Source organism: Pyrgilauda ruficollis, unplaced genomic scaffold (assembly GCF_017590135.1).
Source record: "Pyrgilauda ruficollis isolate IOZ18807 unplaced genomic scaffold, ASM1759013v1 scaffold2, whole genome shotgun sequence".
Classification (NCBI taxonomy): Eukaryota; Metazoa; Chordata; class Aves; order Passeriformes; family Passeridae; genus Pyrgilauda; species Pyrgilauda ruficollis.
This window is the reverse complement of record NW_024519206.1, coordinates 27,918,314-27,941,122: the sequence shown is the minus strand read 5'-3', so window position 1 is coordinate 27,941,122 and position 22,809 is coordinate 27,918,314.

Here is a 22,809-nt window from a genome sequence, read left to right as displayed (position 1 = left end):
TACTTATCATCCTAAATTTTCACTACTTTCTTTTTAAGAAAGAGATCCAGAAGGAGAGCAAGGTGACAACTAAATTGCTCTAACCAGCATGGTTACTAGAATTTGTAATACAGTCTGGAAGTTCTGAAGTCTTGTCTTGAGCTGAAGTTGAAAGGAGCTAAGTGCACAAATAACTGAGGCATATAGTTTTCTCAGCGCCCTACACTCAGCTGCAGCATCTACACAGAATTATGGCACTATAGGATAACTCTATAGCTATTTGCAGTGATACCATGCCCAGGTATGAGTTCCCATTTCCCAACTTTCATATACCAGTTGATCCATGTACAAATGCAACCAAATAACTGGTTTCCTATGGGCCAGACATGTTGACAATGGCTCTCTGTAGATAATGGGGGACTGTGGAAACCAAGAGTGTTTCAGTTCTGCAGTTTAGTAGCACATCAACTCCTAAGCCTGCAGAGCCTCTCCAGACTCTCTCTCTTCACATATAAACAGAGATAACCAACTTTACCTACTGTTCTGATATACTCTTATTGAATCAACATGAGTTCTTTATAGATACTTCCATAGTATCATGTAATTGTAATGGGGGAAGCCTATGCCTTGTGCCCCTGCTAGAAAAAGGACGGAAAGAATTATGACTTGGCTTCCCAAGGACCACGTAAAGGGATCTAAAATACCTAACAGATTATACAGCATTTACACACAAGCACTGCAATGACATCTCCTAAAGGATATGGAGTCTGTGTGACTGAAAGGCAGGCAGGGAACCTTGGTAGTACTGTACATCTATTGTTTCCATGGATAGTACACCTACTGTATACTGGGATCCAAACTTATTCTGCAGCTGGATCCAAGCTTCTAACCCCCAAAAGCTAACTGGAAATGTGAGAGAAAAAAGTGGGAGAGAAAGATTTCTTTGTTTATAAAATGTGAATTATTAGGCAATGGCAACACAGACAAACATTTTTCAGTGTCTGGCAGTCTGCAACAGTCTACTAGCTGCAGAGAACTTTTTATTTTATTTATACAGAGTGTTTGCACCTAATTAAAGGAAAAAGTAGAAATGTGCAGAACTACCTGAAAGTAATTCAGGGAGCCGACAAAAAAGGAGAAATTTTTTTAAAAAAGGAAAAGACATATTTCCCCCACTTTGTGGGTGGTGGGTTGAACACAGGGATCTGTGTCATGGAGCTGCTGACCCTAAGAAAGAGTGTGATTCTTACACTTACATCATGCTATGTGGGGTCAGGTGTTGTCATGTGACAGGCCATGACCCTCATATAAATCATTGCCATATAAACTGTAAAAATCACACTTCATTTCTTGGAGACTGAGCAGTCTCAAGAAAAGAATTATGGTATCTGGTCATAAAATAGCAGCTGCAAAATTAATTCAATTGCTTTTTCTGACAAACAAAGGTAAGCCAAACAAAGGTAAGCCAAACTCTTTTGGCTGCTCTTGGTTGGTGTTATTTGGCTGGGGGAGTGTGGTAACTTTTACTTTCTTCTTTTTTTAAGGCCTTGCATCAGTTTAAAGAGTGAAAGTTACGTAGCAGTGTAGAAAATGATGTAATTTTACCCAAATGGTTTATCTTTGTTCTCTGTAGGCATCTGTAAAAGTCTAGGTGGACAAGAACCTAATACCTTGCCTAGATTTCTATGCCTGCAGACAAAACACTCCCACTTCACTATTTTATCCAGTTATTCTCACACTCTCCAACCTTCACTAGCCATGACCTGCGGTTAGATGAGAGAGAGTGATTAAATCCAAGGCTCCCTGCATCTACCCAGTCTATAGTTGCTGAATGCCTCACACTGTGGATATATGGCGTGGCATGAGCAAGTATGGAATGTGGCTCATCTTCTCACAGTCCCAGGGCACCAACCAGGTAAAAGACAGTCCCTTCCTGACCTCTCACTGGTGCTGTGAGTCCCCTCCAAAGCAGGCTGCCCACACCAGCACCTGTACCTGCATCAGCAGGTGCTGTGCTACATCCCCTGCACACACAGGGTCAACAGGGATGAACACACGAGAGCTGACCTTCAGTATTTATCACAAAACCTCACACCATCTCCATCCACTCCTGCTTTAACTTCCTCCAACCACCTGTGAGCTGCACTGCATGGAGACCCAGGAATACTACAGGGTCAGCTTTGGCCCCAGCAAAGTTGCCACTTCCCTGGCACACAGCTCATTGCATAGAGTTTCCTTCCCCTTGCAGAATTGTGCTCCAGCACCTCTGCTTTGGTTTTCAAAGGGACACATCCAGTCCTTCCATTTGCAAACAGATCCCTGCAAATATAGAAGAAGGAGGAGTCCCTCAGAGCTGCAAACGCTCCCAACCAGCAGTGGAGAATATACAAGGCCATGGTTGTAGGGTTTGTCATGCTTCCAGCATAGCAATTAATTTGTCATTTATTTTACCAGTCACCTAATATTTTGACTTTTGCATCTCAGCTTCCCTCTCCAGCTATTTCCAAGGAGTTCCTTTAACTGCATTCTAAGGAATGTTCCCTGGACCTTAAGGCACCCTAATTTCTCATCAGGAATTTGCTCTGCCCTCTAGTGCTGTGTCTGACACAGGGTGGTGTGTCACAGAGCCATGGCTGGTTTTCAAAAGCTGGCTGGTCAAACACTAAACCTCCAAAAACTTACGAGCTGGCTAAACTGACTTGACATTTTTTGTACCTCCTGGGAGTGGGTCACCAGTCTATTTCTAATCATTTAAACAGAAAACCTCTTAAACACAGCCTGCCTAAACCCCAGCATTTTACATCACCAACCAGTTCAACTAAAATCTATTTATTGTACATTTAAGTGGATCAACCTGTTGCTCTGATCCACCCCACAGGTTCTTGGCTGCTGGGGGTGTGACCAAGTGCTGTGTTGAGCAAAGGCAACTGAGAAAGTTCTTCACTTCAGTGCCTGGAATTAAAGGTCCTGGTGAAAGGAACAGCTGAGCCAAAGGGAGTACAGGGTTCTGCTGAAGCAGAGGGTTCTTATGGCAGACTCTCACGGTAACCAGCCATGGTACAGTCAGGAAATATAAGTAAGTTTTGGCCTGGATGATTTGCAGTTTGCAAAGCTTATGCAAGAACCTGTGACAGTGCTTTGCACTAAGCCAGTAGTATTTTAAGTAGAGTTTTATGCAGACTCTAAAGTGCTGTGTTTTCCTAATTCCACTTGGGGAAAATGACATTGCTCAAATGCTCTGTAGCAGTTAGGATAAAGCTGTTGTGTTTCCTAACTCTGCAGAACTGAGTAGAAAGATTTGAAAGCAAGGCTGTTGATATCAATATTTGAAATGCCTTCCCTCCATGCACAAGCCAAGCATGTCATTACTAAGGTCATTATAATTTTTGGTAAGACAATAAAGAATAGGAAAATGGGAAATGCTGAAGAAGCTGTAAGTTTTTCCTGTCAAAGCTGCCCATTTCTACCTGGGGAGAAAATAACCTTCCACAGTCCCCATCTTCCCTTTTTCCACACATCATGCACAGGTACTTGAGAAGCACAGAAATGGCATTTGGGAGCATCAGGCTTCTGAGTGATATGTAAAGATCATTGGAAGAATTAGCATAATAGAGAGTAGATTAGAAAAGCTCATGCAGATGCAGATGTTTCTAAGCTACTGTGAGAGTCTGGAGAATTGAAGCATGGAGAAGAGGCTAGAAGGAAAATTATCAAGGTCTTTTCCTCTTAGGCTAGGGAAGCCTAATTTCTGTTTTCTCAATTCCTCCACCTCCATCTTTTCAGAAAATATGTTTATCAGGTTCCTCCCAATCTCTTCTCCTGCATCTTTTTTGCATCTTTCCTCCAACATTTCAGCTTCTGAGTCTCATGGTGACACTCATCTCTTCTGGTGGGATGTGTGGGTGTTGGATGTGTGTCAAACACCCAAGCACTTATATCAGCAGACCTATCTGCCATCAGTTTTACAATAGTTAAGGGTCACTTTGGAAGCATCACCTTGTTCTTCTCCCTTTCAAAGCACCCTTCAGTTTGTCTCAGGAAAATGGATACACAACATTCAAACCATGTTCATACTACATGACAAATGCCATCCAAAACACCTGAAGTTCACTACACTTCCATCCTTGCAGTAAGTCCAGTCATCAGGAGCTAACAATGGAACAACTGTTAAGGCAAACCCCCTAATGGTGATGGGGGTTGGGCAATAACATAATTTGTGTACCAAAATATGGTCTTAAAAGTCTATGAATTACTGTCAGCCCCTGGAACTGGCCAGCTCTTGCAAATGGGTTTGAGTTAAATAATGTAAGGAACTGTAATTGGTGTGCCCACAAATGCCAGGCTACTAACATTGCAACCATTGATTTTTATTACCCACTACAAAAATAGTAGTGGATTATTATTAGCTAAAAAAACCCATGAAAATATAAATATGTTGTTACATTAAATTTAAATGGACACCAAAACATGCTCTTTTAGCAGTGGAAGTAGCCAGGATATTTTTTGATATTAAAATATTTATTTAGGAAAAAAAAAGACCTTTTATCCCTCTTTTGGTTAAAAAAAAAAAAGGAGAAAAATCAACACTGTGTGTCCTCAAAGAATTGATCATTTTAACTTCATAAGTAGAAGGAAATTTTTAATAACTCTGTATTCCTAGGCCAGTTCAAGGGTTCAATATTCCTATTAAGGAGATGAGCAAATTTTTTTTTAATGTATTAATCATATATTTCATTTGCAAACAAAACTGAGCCCTGCCCTGAAGTTTGGAACATCTGCAGTTTGTAATTGTACAAAGAGGCTGGCAGAAGGGAATTGAAACAGAAGCTTTTTGTGTGTACGTGCATGCATGCACACACACCCACACGTGTGGGTGGGTGTGCTCGTGTGGGTGTAGGAGAAGGAGGGAGGGAGGGAGGGAGGGAGGGAGGGAGAGAAAAAAGGAGAAATATTTTCCTTGGTTCTTTATGTTTGCAGCTCAGAACCTGGCAATAGGTGATTTCCAGGCATGGATCTAATGGTGCAGACATCACTATATGCTGATAATGCCTAAATTACATATGTGGCTAAGGCTTCCCACTTTGTATTTTGTAATTTTTGTATTTTTCCTGTGTGCCTCATGAGCACGTGATGTGTTTCATTAAATGTATGAAAAAGATGCTCTAAAGGATCAAATTAAGTTGGATTCAAAGTTCAATAATCGCAAAAGAAAAAAAAGTCTATGGGATAGGAAGGTTAAATAGCAAGCTATTTAATAAATACCCATTTTGATAAATAAACCAGTATTTAATTATACAATAAATATGATCTGGTTTCAGTAGCTGAGGTATTGCGGACCAAGTTACTTTACTAAAAGTCAATTTTAAAGCAGCAAAGAATTATTGACCAACACATAATGCCTGAAATAAGTCCTGTCTCAATGTTGTTTGGTCTTTAGTCATAACATATTTATCAATCCATCTTTTCTTTTTATTTGCCTGATCTTTTTTGGTCTCTTTCAGTCTATTTGTTGCCTTTGCAGAGCACAACCAGTACTTACTATTAAGCCAAGCAGTCTTAAGGGAGGAGATATGAAAGAGAGCTTTGCATGTGAATGCCAAGTGCAAATATTCTGTGCCCTTGTGTGCAATAGAGAGAAGTTAATGAAAATTCAAGTTTTTCTCTGTTTTGACCTTTTACTGGTCAGAGTTATATCACAATAGCCATTTTAGTTTTTTATCCAAGTCACAGAATCAGTGTTTCTCTGGTTATGTATTCATCACTCAGTGAGAACACCTCCTTCCAGGTAGACTGTATACAAGGAACCTTATTCTAATTTTGGCTTTGCATTTGAAATCTGGGAGGGGGGGAAGTCCTGACATTTACCAAGATTAAATATGGCTCACCAACTACAACAAAGCTAAATCCAACCTCCCTAACTAGATACCACATTAATTACTCTTCATTCCATAAGGACACTCCACATATGGAGTGGCTAAGCAGGTACTAAACATGACACACCTATTTCACAAGCTCTTTGCATGGTTGCAAAGAGAACATGTTATAACTCATGTTACAGAAATCTTGCAAACTCCCTGACATATTTAAAAGAAGATGGGAGGCAGTTCAATGTACATTAAGTCGGACAGCTCTGATTTTTGGGCGAAAGAGAGGAACATTAAAAAGTTAGAGCAACAGAAAGACAATTCTACATCACATGAAAGGGGTAAGAATGCTACAGGAGACGCAGTAGCAAAAACATACAGAAGAGTGAAAGGGGAAGCTTCTTCTAAAATAAAGAAGTAGCTTTTCATTTGAAGAAATATCCAGACTTCTGTGTTTTGCTGAATTGTTCCTTCAAATCTTCTGCAAGTCATGTATCGCATATACTCAGGCTGTCAAAAATCAAAGTGTAATAGCCCTCACCAGAGTTACCTGCTAAAGAAAGCAAATTTTGCAGGTTTAATTTCAGACCTAAGAATTTTAAGACTGCCCCTCCAACACAACTTTCTAAAGATCTCTGAATTTCAAGTTAACTTGGTCCTGTAGAAGACACATAAATGCAGAACTACACAAGTGTGCAGCATTTAGAAGTTTGAAAATACCTGGTCTTCAAAAGTCCACCTGCTGCTGCCCATTTGGTTTGGCAGCACTAATTCCTAGTTAAATATTGGCACAACTTGAAATAATTAATTACAGATACATAGCTATTTATAGCCCTAATAGATTCCAGAATTCCAAAGCTGCTGTCATACTAAAGGACAGGTATAGGCAGAATTATCTTTGCTCTTTGTTAGCTTTGCTTTCTCCTCCTAAATCTTTCCCATGGCAAATATTTCCATCCTCCTGCTTCATCTTGGTTTCCACCCTTGCCTTCCTTTCTCTTTTTTGCTTCCTTAAGTTGCCGCCTCTCCTTCCCTAGCTCTCTGTTCTCATGTTTTTATTCATACTAACTTGTCCACTTCTTCTGCCCTAGACTACAGCAAACAAAACAAAATATGAGGTGAACAAGATGGATGATTTTACCTGCAATGAGTTTATTGCACATCTTATGCTATTTGGTACATGAAACCTTAGCATAGGGCTAGGGCTGGACTTGAGAAATAGTAATTTTTATTTGGAAAAGAGAAAGCAGCTTTCTAGCACACATGGTTTCTGAGAAAACATTATCTGAACTTACCCTGAAGGCTAAGAAACCAAAGGCAAATAAAAGGAACCTCAAATTGATTATTTTTAAGCCAGAAGGCAAATAAAAAGTAACTCCAAATTGATTATTTTTAAGCCACCCTCATCACGTATGATTTTGGAACACTTAGAGCTGGCAACAGTGCAGCACAGATCAAGCAGAGGATTTGCCAAAAATCAGTCTGAGCTTTCTCCATATATTTGCTTCCTCTTCTACTCTTACCTTAAATCTTAGTGCAGGATTTTTTAGGACTGACTGTTAAAATATGTTGCCTGCAAGACAGCAGTGTGTACCCTGAAAATCTGTGAAAACAAGTGGTGATTGAAATAAGGAGTAGAGGAATTTTGTGACTGTCATGCTTCCTCCTTTCTCAGTTCCCAAGTGTGGATGGGCCCTGAGTCTCGCTCTGAAAACAATATACTCTTCTGCCTCATTTCTGTGGCTGGTCCCCCAGGCCACCTGTCATCTTGTGATCAAAAGACCAAATAATGGCAAAAAAGAGTGGCAGTGTGACAACACTGGCAAGTGGTGAGCGTGATTTGAGCTCAGGAAAGAAAAGGGAACATGCTAAGCCACAGCATCATCTATCTTCACCTTGGGTATGAGGGGTATTGCTTAGCTTTAACAGCCTCAAAGATGCCTCAGTAACAGCTTAGCTTACATAAAAAACTTCCCCAAACTTGACAAGACCTTTGTGGTGGGTGTTTAACTCTCATCAACCTTTGTATTTTCTGTTTTGTTTTATTATGAGAGGGAGCAGAAAAATTACAAGCCTGTGATGATGTTTCCAGTTCTCAGTTGTTTTCCTTCTGTTTGTGTAGACAAGGTGTCTGGCACCCTGGTCATACTGAAAATACCCCATGACATGTGCCTCTCTGTGCAGCTGCTATCTTATTTTTCAATCCCTTCCAGGCATGAATTTATCTCTTCCACTTTGAGCTGATCTAAAGCTCAGAAATCAGAAATTATGGAATCCATAAGGGAAATAGCATACAAAGAAGAAAAACAGCTATTTACAATTATAGCGACTGGGGTTTTTCCAAGAAATTCTAATTTTGTGTATTCCTCTGCCCACGGTGTTTCAGTTGCTGCGGCGGACAGTTTGATGGATCTGAATTGGAATGACGTGCAACGCCGTCAGGGCAGAAACAAATGCAGAAAGCTTGGCAGCTCTGCTGTGGGCTCCTGCTGGGGTCGAGCATACGGAGGCTAGCGGGCGAGTTAGGGCTCGGCTGCTGAGAGCCAGCCATGGAAGGGCTTCAGCAATTCCTGTCCAAGCAGAAGAGAGCATGAGGGTTTTGTGGGTGCACTGCAGAGGTGCGTGCCTGCCATGACTGCATACATGGCAAGAGGAAGATGGATGTCTCTAAAAGCCTCAGCGACGCTAGGAGATCACAGATTCAGTTTCACCTTTGCTGAAGTGCACCAAGCTGTTTCTGCATGCTAATGTCACCTTGTTCCTCTTCTGTGTGCAGGCACACCTGTCTCCTTCCTAAACATTCTTGTCATTTCTATGTTTTCATGTTACTGAGTAAATGGGAATAAAACCGGCTCTAAACTTAGCCTGTTCCTTTCCTGAGCTGCACAGGAAGATAAGGTGCTTAAAATCTGCTTTAATATCCGAGGCTGAATGGTGCATTTAAAAGCTGGCAGAAAGTGGCCTTTGAAGCAGCACCTTTTCGAGAGTCAAAGGGTCTCTCAGAGATAGAGCCAAGCTGTTGGAAAAATTCCTGACTGTAACATTCATTTGTCCAGTTCATAAATCTGCCTCCCTATTCTTCAAAGTGCCAAAAGTTATCTAGCCAGTCATCCAGCTTTTATAAGACAGTCTAACAAAGCTGTCTGGCTCAATTAGTTGAACTCTGATGGTGCTCCAGATTTTCAGTCAGCAGACCACTTTGTTAGGAAAATATCTACTTGCAGACCCAGTTCCCTTCCAGTGCTGGTAGCTTAACCTACAATGTTATAGTTCTTAAATGTTTTTTTCAATGAACCACAAAAAAAACCGAAAAAACAAAACAAAAAAAAGCTCGGCAGTCCATCCACACACCACAGTTTCAGCTCCTCAGTTCCTCAGCCTCTTTTTTTGTTGGCCTTCTTCACTGTAAATGGTGGAAGCAATATTTTCTATGGTCTGGTTGTGCAGAACACATTGTGAAAAAAAAAAAAAAAGCTACATGCTTGCTTATGACTGAGAAATTCTGAGTACAAAAGTACTATTTGGGGTTTCTTCAGCCTGAGCTCATCTGTTCTTGGATAATCCCTTAACAGACTGTTCCATATGACCACGGATGTAAATGGCCCCACAGAAGCTGGACTCTATTACCAGGTTAGGCTGTATAGCCAAGTTAGATCTAATTTCTGTTTCCATTATAACTTCTGGTACACGGCTGATATGCCTCAGTGAAGCAGAATCAGTCCTTATAAAAGCACAGTTAGGACTTTTGATCAACAAAGAGTAAAATAACTATTAGAATTACAGACTTGATGTGATGCCTCTTTCTAAAAAATGACACACTTAAGAATGTAACTTTTTTTACTAGGTACCCAATTAACTTAATTGTTCAAGTTTTACCTTTGTCAGTCAGCATACATACTGAAAGATACACTTTCTCTCCAGGCAGACAAGGGGCAGAGATGTTTTTACCTTCCTGTGTTTTTACTGTTCACCACTAATGACTTTGGGAACCTTCCCACCAGCGGTCCCAAGAACCCGTCTGCTCTGGTGATCCCTCACTAGTGATGTGGGCATAAATAAGGCAGCCACAGAGGCAAAACTTTAGGGTACAAAATCCAACCAGAAACCTGAAAGCTGGAGTTTCATAATGAATTGTTTCCCATCATTTCATGCACGGTTTCCTTTTTTTTTTAACATAGGTCATGCAAAACTTATTCAAATGTGTTCTATCCTCTGACTGAAGTTGAGAGCGATAAAATTCTGTCATGCAAAACACAAAGAAAAAAAGTAAATACACAGTAGGAATGCAGTGTTATTAGAACAATTATGTGTTCAAGATTTACTACATTTTAGCAAGCAAATTCAGCAAAACCATGTGGATTAATTTTTGTCTGTGTTTAGTTTTTGGATTTTGAACAACCTTTAGCAATACAAAGTGAATCCAAGATGCAACGTCTGTATAGCATGTCATTAACTTAATTCTGTACAAATTTTTCAGATAAAGGCTTAAAGTATAAGGCAGCAATTTATCATCCTCTATGAAGAAAATACCATAGAAGAAACGCTAAACTGGTTGCATGGACTTCAACACATTCTAGAGCAGACCTTATTTTCATAAACTTCACAAGTTAATATGCTATTTATATAAGAGATAATCAGCAGGATTATGCAGAAAGATGTTGGCACTGTAACACATACAGTAAAACAATTCCAAAATACTAGTCATTATTTTCAATTTTGTTTCCTATTTGATTGTTAGAAGCCAATCTTGTTGATCCAGCAGTATACACTTCGCTTTGCAGCCACTGTTGCTGCTTAATGATGTCTTGGGAAATCCTATGCCTTTGAAACCCCATGCAAATAACCTAAAAGGAGCCAACATTAACACTCAGGCTGAATTAGAAAATAGAAAAATACACGAAGAAAGTTGTTTAAGGACAAAGTTGTCTCCAGCTAAAATTAAGCACTGATTCACAGTGACATTATGAAAACACTGAACTGTACATTAAAATTCCTAAACATCGCTGCTATTCACAACAGGCCAATGCAAACATTTGTTACTTCTCTGTCTGAGAGGGAATTTGTAAGTTAGGAACATGATGTCAGTACAAAAGAATTCAAAACTAATTTTATCTGATTGGCAAGTGAGTTAAAGTACTGAGATACTAAATAAATATTTGACAGCACCATTCCATAGTATAATTTATTTCACATATGCACTAAATTAAAAGGAAAGCTTTCCTAAACTGCAAGCAATTTCCAGGCAAACCACTAAGCAGGATGGCGGTGATCGCTGCCATTGTGTCATGGCACAGCAACTTCCTACCCTTGCAAAGGTCACCAGAGTTTTGAGCAAATAATCAAAACCACAAGGCAGAGAATGGTAGAGTAGGTCCAGTTTTGTCACACTTGTGACAAGGAATTTAATTTTATACCACTGAGCATTTCTGCTTATGAGGATGAGGAAACAATGCTGAATGCCTGGCCTTGCACTTGTGTCAATAGGGCTATCACTATGGATAAGGAGTTCAGAGTTTTGCCTAGCAATTGGCATTGCTGGGAAAATTCATTCCATCATGATAGGCCTGTTGTTAAGATGCTATTTTAAATTTTTGGTGTGTCTCAGGAAGGGAGTGCGTGGAAATGTGTTATTCATGACCAGTTTTCATGGGCACAAAATGGAGATACAAGAGGTGGGCAAGAACTATTAGATGGGATGTATAAACAGACCCAGGACTGAGAAATACTTTCTGAGAGTATACCAAGGTACAGTGTGTGCCATTTCTCATTGTGTGGTGAAATCAAAGTTGCAGAGGTGTTACATGTTTAGGTCCCCACAGTTTTGGCAAGGTTGATCTGTTCAGTAGTTCCTTCCAAAGTAGATTTTCTATGAAAAGTTTGGAGATCTGAGGTACAAACAAAGGAGAAAGAGTCTCACATCATTACAAGGGCATAGAACTGCCACGGTAACTATGGAGATAGATATCTAGCCTGGTTTAGACCTTGCTGAAACTCTAGGGTCAAAGTTAGAACTGAAATTCCCTGAAATCGAGAGGCTTTTATGCAAGATTTTTATTAAATCCCCTGTAGATACAATAAATAGCTGCAAAGTTCAGCTTGTTTATATCCCAGAGGACTTACCAAAGGCAAGGTTTATAAGTAATTATGGGGAAATATAGGTAACACTCAAAAAATGCAAGCCTTAGCTAAATGTAATATCATATGGTCTGTAATATCATATGCTTTTACAATTGCTGTACACCTTACGACAATGTTTTGGACACTAAATGCAAAACAAAAAGTATTCAATTCTAATTTCACTTACAAAACAATCATCATAAAATCTGTGCTTTTTTGCCCTTTACAGAAAAAGGAGAGCTGTAGACATCTATTGTCAAAAAAACCAAAAGAAGTGAAATGCAAATGAAAACCCAATTTATACGGTGAGATTAAATTCAAAATGACAATTTTCTCTTTTTTTTAATAGTACATTTTATGGCTTTTACTTCATTTTCTCCCTTGATTTAGAGAAGCCAGGAATATCTACTGATTATCCTACAAATCATGAAACCTTAACTAACACGTCTTTAACACATTTGAACTATTAAAAGCAAAGTGAATACAGACAGCATTGAAGGTTGTACATTAATGTTCACTCTTGACACAACAATTTATATCACACATGACTATACATGCTCTCTTCCTGACATACTTTCTGGCATGTATGCAGGGTCCTTTTTCTAGAGAGTGCTAATACAGAACCATGCATTTGTTGTGAAGTTTTCTATTACAATCCTGGGTCTGTATGGCACTTTGGCATTATTCTGGGTGAAAAGCATTACGTGCACATGAGCTGTGCCATTTAAAAAAAACAATTTGGAGATTAGAAGGTGTGAAAGCAAGAAAGAAATTGGTGGTTCTGAAAGAAAACAGTGGTGCTAGGAAGTCAATGTTTTTTCTTCCTAGACTTGCAGTGCAATATAATCACCAGTCTGAAGTAGCTGTTCACTTTGTTTATCATTGTAAAATAAACACTCTTTGTGTGCATGTAGGCTCTGCCGCACTTTGGAACTGACTACAAATCATGTCTATGGAAACACCAGCAACAAACCATTTTCTAACAATGAGCAGGAGGAGTCAGAAAGTTGACTCATAAGTCAGCACCTACTCAGTTACCTACTACTGATTTCCAAACTTCAGAGGTCTCAATATATTTTGTAATTTTTCCTCTTTTAAAACTTCAGCCTAAATGTCCATGCATAGCTGTACATGCAATCTTATGGGCAAGTACACCTGTCCTCAAACTGGACACAGACTGGACACAACTGTTTGGTTTGTAGAAGTTGAAAGAGTTATTTGAATGACAGGTTTAGGTAATTTGATGTATAATTTGTAGCAGATGTTTGGACTGTCTGTAGTACTTCTAACTACAGGGAAAATAATAACTGTTAAATTTAATAGCATCTCTGAGAATATGAATGCATGGTGTAAAGTTGTGGCATACCACATGAGAGTAGTTTTAGTAACATTTTAATTAAACAACTACTGTGAATGCCAAATCATGTGCTCCTAAATTGGTGAAAGTCAACGAAAATATATTACAGCTACATCTACCTGTGACCACACCTAGTGTGAGCTGAAGTATGATATATTCTGGTATCTGACTAGGCTAAGTGCTACACAAGAGCTGATTTATTCTTTGGTTACCATAAAATTGTCAGAAAACACCTTGCTTTTGACAGGAAATAACTTTAATAAAGGATATTGTCACCACAATACCTCACTGTTTTCAATGTAATATTACTGAGAAATCAATTTTTGGTAGGTGAAAAATTTTACCATGGAATCTAAAGGCAATTGCACTGCTCTTCTTTCTCTGATCTTTAAGTACATTGACTTCCAGCTTTTCCTTCATTGCTCACTCCTGTCATGACCCCAGTGCAGTGCTGGGTAGTCCATCAAAATGAACTTGTTTCTCTTCTGGCCTTTTTCTGAGCACAGGCTTCACTTCCCGCTGATCTACATGGTGCCTGGAGAATTGGTTCCTTTTGAAATGAGGTTGGTTTACCACCCTGTGTTGTAAATGTCACTCTAAACAGTACAAACACAAACACATACATTGGTTTGGCTTATCCGTGTCTTTCAAATCCTCCATGTTCTGCTCCAGTAAATTCTACCACAGAACCTTTGCAATAGGCACATTCCACCCACCCAAAGCCTAGTTCTCTACAAATATGCTTACGCAAATGCCTTGCCTCTCAGTATCATTTCCTAGCTCATTTCTGTAGCTTGGCCATTCTTGCTGCCAAGCGTCATTTTCATCTGGAAAGGGTAAAAAGACAAGCAAAGAAAAACAAATATGTCTGCAAAATTAAAAAGTTGATAAGGCAAGTGGAGCTGATGTTTGTTTGTTAGCAATCTCAGATTTGCAACAAGGGTGTGAAATTAAGATTCTCAGACTTTTGATCAGCTGAGGAAAATCAAATGATGGGAGCAAAGGGGTTGCTAAGAAAAATTAAGACAGTCAGTGCCTCACTCCTGCCTTACTGAACAAGGAACCTGTCTGTCTCCAATCATTACAAAGGGAACACAGACACTGTGTTTGTAGAGCCAGCATGTGCAACACATGTACTTCTATGAGGTCCACAACACAAAGGCTGCAGCTCATCTGGCAATATCTGCAGCCCTAGACTATCCTTACCTTTTCTGAGAAGAAACACCTTTTGATTCATCCATCTGCAGGACAGCTGGAACCTTCAGGCTCCAGGACTGTGCCAACAAAAGAGGTAGGTGTAAGAGGTAAAGCCAGAACAAAGTAGCACTCCCTCATCTGGGTCATAGTTCTCTTGTCTTGGGGGTCAGCAAGACAAAGCAACAAAGAAGGCCAACTGCATCATGGGCTATATTAACAGGAACACATCCAGTAATTTCAAGAAATTATTATCTCCCTCTGCTCGGCACTTATTGGACCAGATCTGGAGTACTGCATAAAGTTTTCAATCCCCAGTACAAGATAAATTGGAGTAAGCGCAGCAAAAAGTCACCAAAATGGTTAGAGAGAGTTGGAGTGCTTGTGCTGTGGGAAAAGGCTGAGGGACGACAACTTGTTAAGCCTGGAGGATAGCACAATTTGGAACTAATAGAAGACTGTAAATAACTCTTGGGAGGCTGTTGAGAAGGTAGAGACAGGCTCTTCACACAGTGGTACAGGATGGAAGCACAAGAGACAACAGCTACAAGATAAAAAGCAGGCTTTCACCAGATATTAGGAAATCCTTTTTCTTGATTAGGGTAACCAGGGAGTGGAACATGTTACCTAGAAAGACTGTGTCATCTCCGTCATTGGAGGTTTTAAAGACCAAACTGGCTAAAGTCCCTAGCCACCTGCTCTGATCTTTGAGCCAATCCTACTCTGAGCAGCAAGTCAGACAGGATGACTGCCTGAGATCCCCTCCAAACTGAATTACTCTGTGATGCTGTAATACTAAATCATTATGTGTACTGTTCAGAAAAACAGCTGCTGGAAAAGGACACTTTAGCTACCTCCTATGTGTTGATTTTACCCTGTCTGACATTCTGCACTCAGAAGAATGCTGGGTTGCACTCTGAAAAATTTTAAGGCTCGTCCAAAACCATGCCTTTCTTCCCAATTAATAACCTCTATAGAGCTGACTCTTGGGAAATGTAGAGATTTCTGGCGTTTCCATTTGACTTTTTTTCTTCCAACATCCTATCTCCCAAATCCACACCTCAACCCTGTTCTGCTGCTGTAGTCTGTAAATGCCAGGAGTACAGCAGAAGGATGACCATGGTTAATTCCAGTGCAACCACATAAAATCAGAGGGAAAACATCAGGAAGAAATAATAATGCTGCAGAATGTTATAAAATAAGTATTTCCAAGCCAAGTAATTTAATTGGTATGTAAAAAGCCTTTTTTCTACCTTCCTTGCATAAGATGACCTTGTTTGCTGCCACTTTAGGATTGATACTTTTTCTCAGAAGAGAAGATTGCACTACACAAAGTCACACAATACATTATTGCTATTAATCTCTTAGCATCAAACTCACACTTTTAACAATGATAATTCTTTCTGTCTGAAATCTGCTATTGCTTCACCCCACTGCCACCACTCCTCTGTAAAACATCTGGTTTTCATCCATCCTCACTCTCCTCCAAATTCTGACTTCTCTACACAGTTTCAGAGATCCCAAGCCTGCTCATTTTCTGGCTGCTTCCTGCCTTCCTTGTTAGCCAGACTGTGACTGGCAGGAAGTGGAAGCATGTAAGGTCAATCAGTCTGCTGCAGAAAACCTACGCAACAGATGCAACAAATGCACAGGCTTTGCAATAACCCTACAGATGAACAACACAGGAGCTAAGGCATGCTTCAGCAAGTGACCTTAAATAACCCATTAACTGGCATAAGAAAGGAGACATTGCAGTTGAATGGCACCCAACATCTGCAGATATGTTGTCTGCAGATGTCACTTACATTTTCCGTAGAGGCAGGTGATGTTCAGGTGCTACAAGAAACAGCTGAGGGAACTGTTTGCCTCCTCCCATGAAGTCATGGGACATCACACCTATGTCAGATGGGACCAACAGCAATTATTGAAAGGATCAGGGTCCCTCCACACATGAGGTAAATGCTTTTCTATCACTTAGCACTGCATGTAAAATGTTCATGGACTTCCAAGGAAATCCTAAATCATGCCAAACCTTGACCCACTGATGTCTGCCATTTTTTCAATGGACTTATTGAAATTGGGATCTTTTTCCCCAGAGTACTTAATTGTTCCATTCTGTATCTCTGAAATGTTTTCTCTATGTGAGGTACACTGTGGCTGTTACTTGATGTTATTCTGGAAAATCTCTATCCCTGCAAAGTGCTTGTCCTCCAGAAAACTAAAACAGCATCATACTTTTCTATTTTCCAAATAAAGTACAATCAAAAGAAAAAAAAAAAGTGAATTGCAGAGTATGAATTCCTGAACTATCTTCATGAATGCCAGTAGAATTAGAATGCAGATTAATTTAATTATGTGACTATTGAGGAAAGAAAACTGATACATTTTGTATTATTTTGGTGTGCCTTTATTTTTCTGGCAGTGAAGGGACACAAAAATATATTCTGTATAGATCCCTATATTGTCTAAATAACATATTCAGTATGAAGTAAGTGTGATTCACCTTTCACAATTTATTCTTTCATGAATGTGCTTATTACAACAGCTAGTTGCAGCACTGCCATTAGGATTTTGTCACCATTTCATGTAAATCAAACTGAAAGCTATTTCTACCTCTTATGTATCCAATATTTAAGAGATATTTCCTACATAAAAATGTAGAAATTATGGAAATTCTTTAGAAATATGGTCTTGGCCTTGATTTTGCATGTTCTTCTACATTATTGCACATTTTTTTGGATATGTTACAACATTTCCAATCAACCATTAGTAATAGGTTTAGCAGTTGTTTCAACATCCCTCAAAACCCTTGTTCTCATTTTTATTCCACAGAAGGCAATTTAGGGATCCATCTGCAAACACTTGCTATCCAAAGCAGTGCTTGCTGCCATTGATAGTCCCTGCGAAATCAAAGTACAAGTACTTTACCTAGTAATGGGAGTCTGGAGGGCTGGAGAAGAGGTTGCAAATGTTCATTTAATTTTGGGAAGACATTCAGGCGGGCCATGTTTCACACCAGAAGTGTACACACCATGTTCAGTAATGCTTTCCTTCTAGTTCTAACCCTGCCTCTGCCCAGCTGTATGACATTGAACAGGGGTCATACTGGGCCATGCTGCAGTTTATCTTGATTTAGAACAGAAACAAAAACTATTTGTGGGCATTTGGGAACAAAATGCTCCATCAGATAATTTGAGAACTAACAGTGCCAACGACAGAAGTACACTGAAATTTTCAGTGGAAATATACCCTTCTGAAAATCCATGAAAAGAAAAAAATTCAAAAAATCTTACCCTATCCATCATTTCTATATGGACATCTAAATGGGCATCCCATTTGTGACTCCCACTGTTTCTGTATACAGTGGTCCCACCCAGGGGTCCATTACCCTAAACACTAAACATCCTGACAGCATTAATATTTATGCTTTGCTTTGTACATATATTTGTGTTTGCATCTTGAGGTATGTAATTCCAGGCTCCTTATACAGTTAATGGGGAGCACATGGATTCTTTACTTTTCAGAGGTCATTACAAAGACAGTATGTTCTTCTAGCCTAAGCAGCTAATTTAGATGCTTACAACTCAGCTATGTCCAAAACTGTGCATTGAAGCAACCGAATGCCAACAAAATAAAAACCTCAGGCATGAAGTTCAAACTGGTAATTTGGGAAAGTCTCCTTACCAAAAGGAGCAATGACTATATAAATTAGGTGTTTTGCTGCCTCTTCATCTGTGTTCTTTACTGTGCTCCAACCTTTTGCTGGTGAGCCAGATGAGAAGGACCTCTATGCATTTAAGTCTAATCCAAAGACTCCAGGGTTTCACAATGTTTAATTTTTCAAAGAACCAAGCACATTCTTCAAATTTAAGAAATCTCAAATAAGAAATATATCATAATGGAAATGCCAGAGGCATGAAATATCTCTTCTGTTAAAGCAACAGAATGTTTTCAAAGTTTAGAGAAAATAGATACCCTGCTTAGGCATTTGACCACAATAATTTTCATTCTTCATTTAAAATTCTAGTATTTTTCTTCTCCTTTGCTTTTATCCAATAAAACTCCATTCAGGTTTCTATCTCCCAAGACAAAACAGACGCAAGGATTTTTAGTTTAGTTAACTAACCACATTAAAAGGCTTTTATTTCACAGTTGCAAACTAACATGATTGGAAAATTCCAAGATACAATTTACAGCCTAGAATGGATTTATCACACATAATTTTCAAACAGCTGAATTGTTGGAAGCCATGACACACATAACCTAAATTCAAATGTTAGGTCTGCTAAATTTTATGAATAATTTGAGTGCAACAAGCTGAGATTTTTTTTCTGCAAATTTTAGATTTATTTTATGCAAATAAATATACAGGTGTTCCCCCAAAATACAAAGATCAAGAAAGAAAGCCCTTGCAAAGCATCTTTAAGAGTTCACATTTGTATTGTATCCTTTAGTGAGTGGCTTATAAATGTCTTTAAATTAAAAAGATAAAAAAACCCCACAAAGCACTGCAGCACAGTGTATAAAAAAAGGGTTTTATTGTACTTTGCAAAGGGTGTCCTATTCCGTTACTGCTCCTGCCACACTAATATAATCACATGACTGCAACAAATGGGAACTAATTCAAAGGAGTATTAAGCAGTATGTTTTATTGGTATTTATTATGACACAGACAGAACATTAGGATATGCAATAAAATACCACTCTGCTTGTGCACCTAAGTTTTATTTTTATTTGCAACCACACAAATCTTACAACAATGACTTTTTATACCTCTAATTTTGCTTCATTTTTTTAAACACAGCTCCAAGCCAGCTGTGCTAGGCTACTGGGGAAACCACACATGGTCACACTGCTACCAAATGTCTGTACCCTCTGTACTGTTGATAGACATATGCAACAGCAGCTAAACATATGTACTATGCCTTTCTCTGGAACCCAGGTTACCTTTCCAAACTTTTATCAGACTAGTTCTCCCAAACAAATATTTTCTAAGGGCAAATGTGATAGAAATTTCAACACCTCTTACTTAAACTGGAAATTAAATTAAAAACATCCGAGTGGAGATCCTTCTGCATGGCAAATGAAAGTGTGCTCTGAAATGCAATTTGAATATACCATATTAGAAGAAGTACGTCATAAGAAAATTCTGGAGCTGGATATGGGGGAACCTCCATAGCAGCCCTCTGGTTTTGTCCTTACTGAACTGTATCAGTTGGTAAGGGTAACCAATCACACAGACATTTATAGGACTGATGCCATGGCTTACCAAAGTCTCTCACACAGATGATAACTGTCAAACTTTGGCAACACATTATTATTATTATTATTATTATTATTATTATTATTATTATTATTATTATTATTATTATTATTATTATTATTATTATTATTATTATTATTATTATTATTATTATTATTATTATTATTATTATTATTATTATTATTATTTGAGTGACTGTAGTAAAGTTCAAAGACTTTGGTTGAATTTTTGTTCTTTTTTTGCATGAAGTAATTTTCTGCTGCAAAGATTCACTAACACAAAACTGAGTCTAAAAACACCACTTTGAATTTTTCTAGAATAATGAGAACACAAAAGGACCACCCTTGGCCTATCAAATCTAGGAAAAATGGGTGTTATGGGAATGTCTTAAGCACAAAGCTTTCACACATCATCTATCTGTGCCTGAAAATACTATCTGGTTGGCAATCTGACATTCAGAAGGCTTCCTGTAAGTCCTGTAAGAAAGCGCAGGTTACCCATGTCCTTGTCCAGCCACATGCTGAAAATCAACAACAACCACTGTCTCTGTGTTGCTTGTTCTAGCGCACAGCCACTCTTATTGTCATAAACCTGCTTATATCCAGTTGGAATTTCCCTTTTTGCAACACGTGACTGTTATTTCTTAGTCTTTCACAGGACACCTTCAAGGACAGTCTGGCTTCATCTTCTCTGTAACCCCCATTTTCGGTAGAAGAAGCTTGCAATTAGACCCCACCTGGATGTCTTGTCTAGATTAAATGAACACTAGGTCTCCCCTTGCTTGGCATAGTCTGCAGCCGACAAGCACTGTAGCGCTCTTACACCTTATTCTGCCCATTTTGTCAACGTCTCTCTGATGATGAGGACCCGGACCTGCTCACAGCTCTTCACAGGCAGTCTCATGGGTGTCGAATGGATGGATACAATCACTTCTCCCAGCCTCCAAGCTACTCCCTTGCTAATGCAGTTTTTTAATGCAGAGCTCACTTCTCACTCATGTCCAGATCATTGTCCACCAGAGATGGACAGAGCTGCCCCAGCCTGTGCTCTTGCAGAGGGATACCTCATCATAGATGCAGGATTTGGCATTTGCCTTTGTTTAGTGTCCTGAGATTCCCATCAGCATTTGAGGTTACATTTTTGCAGCTTGCAAAGGCCCTCTGAATGGTTGCTCTGCTTGGCAGCAAGTGACACACTTCTCACCATCTAGGGGTGAGGTGGCTGAGAATGCACCGTGCCACTTTGTCAGTGTTGGGAGGAATGGGTTAAATGCAGAAAACTGGCAAAGATGTCTGTAAATTGCTGTTGCAGCTGGGAATAACTCTTGATGAGCCTGAGTGAGCAGCAGCCAAGTGATCCTCTAGCATCGATCGAGTTTAACAGTGTCTGTGCCTCTGCTGGGGTGCCTCTGCCCAGGTGTTGCATTGGGGATCCCCTACAGAGTGAGGTAATGGAAATAAATTTACTCTTAAATTTAAAACTCTTATAAAAATGACTTTCTAGCTATGAGATTGTGGTTGTCCCACCTGGTGGACTTTTTCCACTCGCAGGGGTTTTTGATGGAAAATTTTTTGAATTTTCAGGTGACACCACAATATGGACAAAACAGAGTAAAAAAAGTCAGTAGTGTGGTGCGATAACACCACTAGTTGGTCGAGACCCAAAAGGCTAGATTTCTGTCTCTCACATCCTAAATATATACATAGGTGGCAAATGTATGGCTGCCTTTTCCTTCTTGTGGGATGAAACAAGAAACCTTTTTTCCCATAGTCTTTTTTATACATAAAATATTGATTTAAATCTATTTTGCAACAATTCGCTCCTTCTGACAGTTTTCAATCAAATGAGAAGTGATATTAGGCAATGGAGAGTCTGCTCACACATTTGCCTCCTGTCTTGTATCTCTTGCAAAAACACATCCAAATTTAGATAATTATACTGGATTCTTCATCATCAAAGATGGTGTATGTTTTGTAATGCCCCTTCTTTTTGCAAAATAAGATAATTTTTTTCCTTCAGGTAGCTGCAATTATAACTGATTCTAATTCCCTAGATTTCTTTATTTTTTACTGTAGTGATAGGGAAATTTGTCACTATCCTTACAATACCATCCAGATATTTGCCATGCAAAATATTTTTTTTTAAAAAATTGCATCAGGGGGTAGTAATCTTTTTTTCTAAATGTGAACCAATAGAATTTAGAAACTGCTAGTCTGGGCCTTCTGCAATGCAGCTGAACATGCCTAAATTGTTTATACATATTTCACATTTCTGAGGCTTTCTTCTCTACTATACAAACCAGATCAGCTGAATCAACCAGGTCATTCTCCAAAATCTGGAGAGTAGAAGACAGCAGATTCAAAGGTGTGCCAACAAATGATATGTGCATGTACCAACTATTTCCGTGCGGGTTCTGAGAAAGGACACTTTCATAAGAAACTATTTTTTACTGTTAATCAAACCAGAATGTTTCATTCCTTAAAGGAATGAACACAGCTCGTTCCAAATAGCAAACTCCTGTTCCTCTGCAATGACCACTTATGATTCTTAGAAACCTGAAGGACTGAATCAACAGAAAACAATACCTGCTGGGGCAATTTTTCCCTCACGATTTTTCCCATCTCCTCACTTTTGCATGGGGTATTGTGATTGCTGAACAGATGTGACCCGTAAGTGCGCTACTAACAATGTTGTATTTGGCTTTGACAGTGGTTTTACGCAGAGAGTGTTTGCAAAAGCCAGCCATGCTCTTACTGATAGCATGCATTGCCTGAAAACACTTGGCTGGCTGACAGACCGGCTTTTGTGGATTTTTCCATAGCGATTTAGGATGTTATGGTTCCCCGGTCATCTACAGCCGTGGTTGCAAGTTGCAGCCCTGGCGGTGGCCACGGCGGCATCTGGGGCTGAACTTTACATCGCTCCCACAGCTCCCACAGAGGGGAGGCTGTACCCGGGTGGGAGCTGGCCTCTTCTACCTCCTTGCAGGGAGACGACCAGATGTCATGGCCTGAAGCTGAGACCAGGAAGATTTA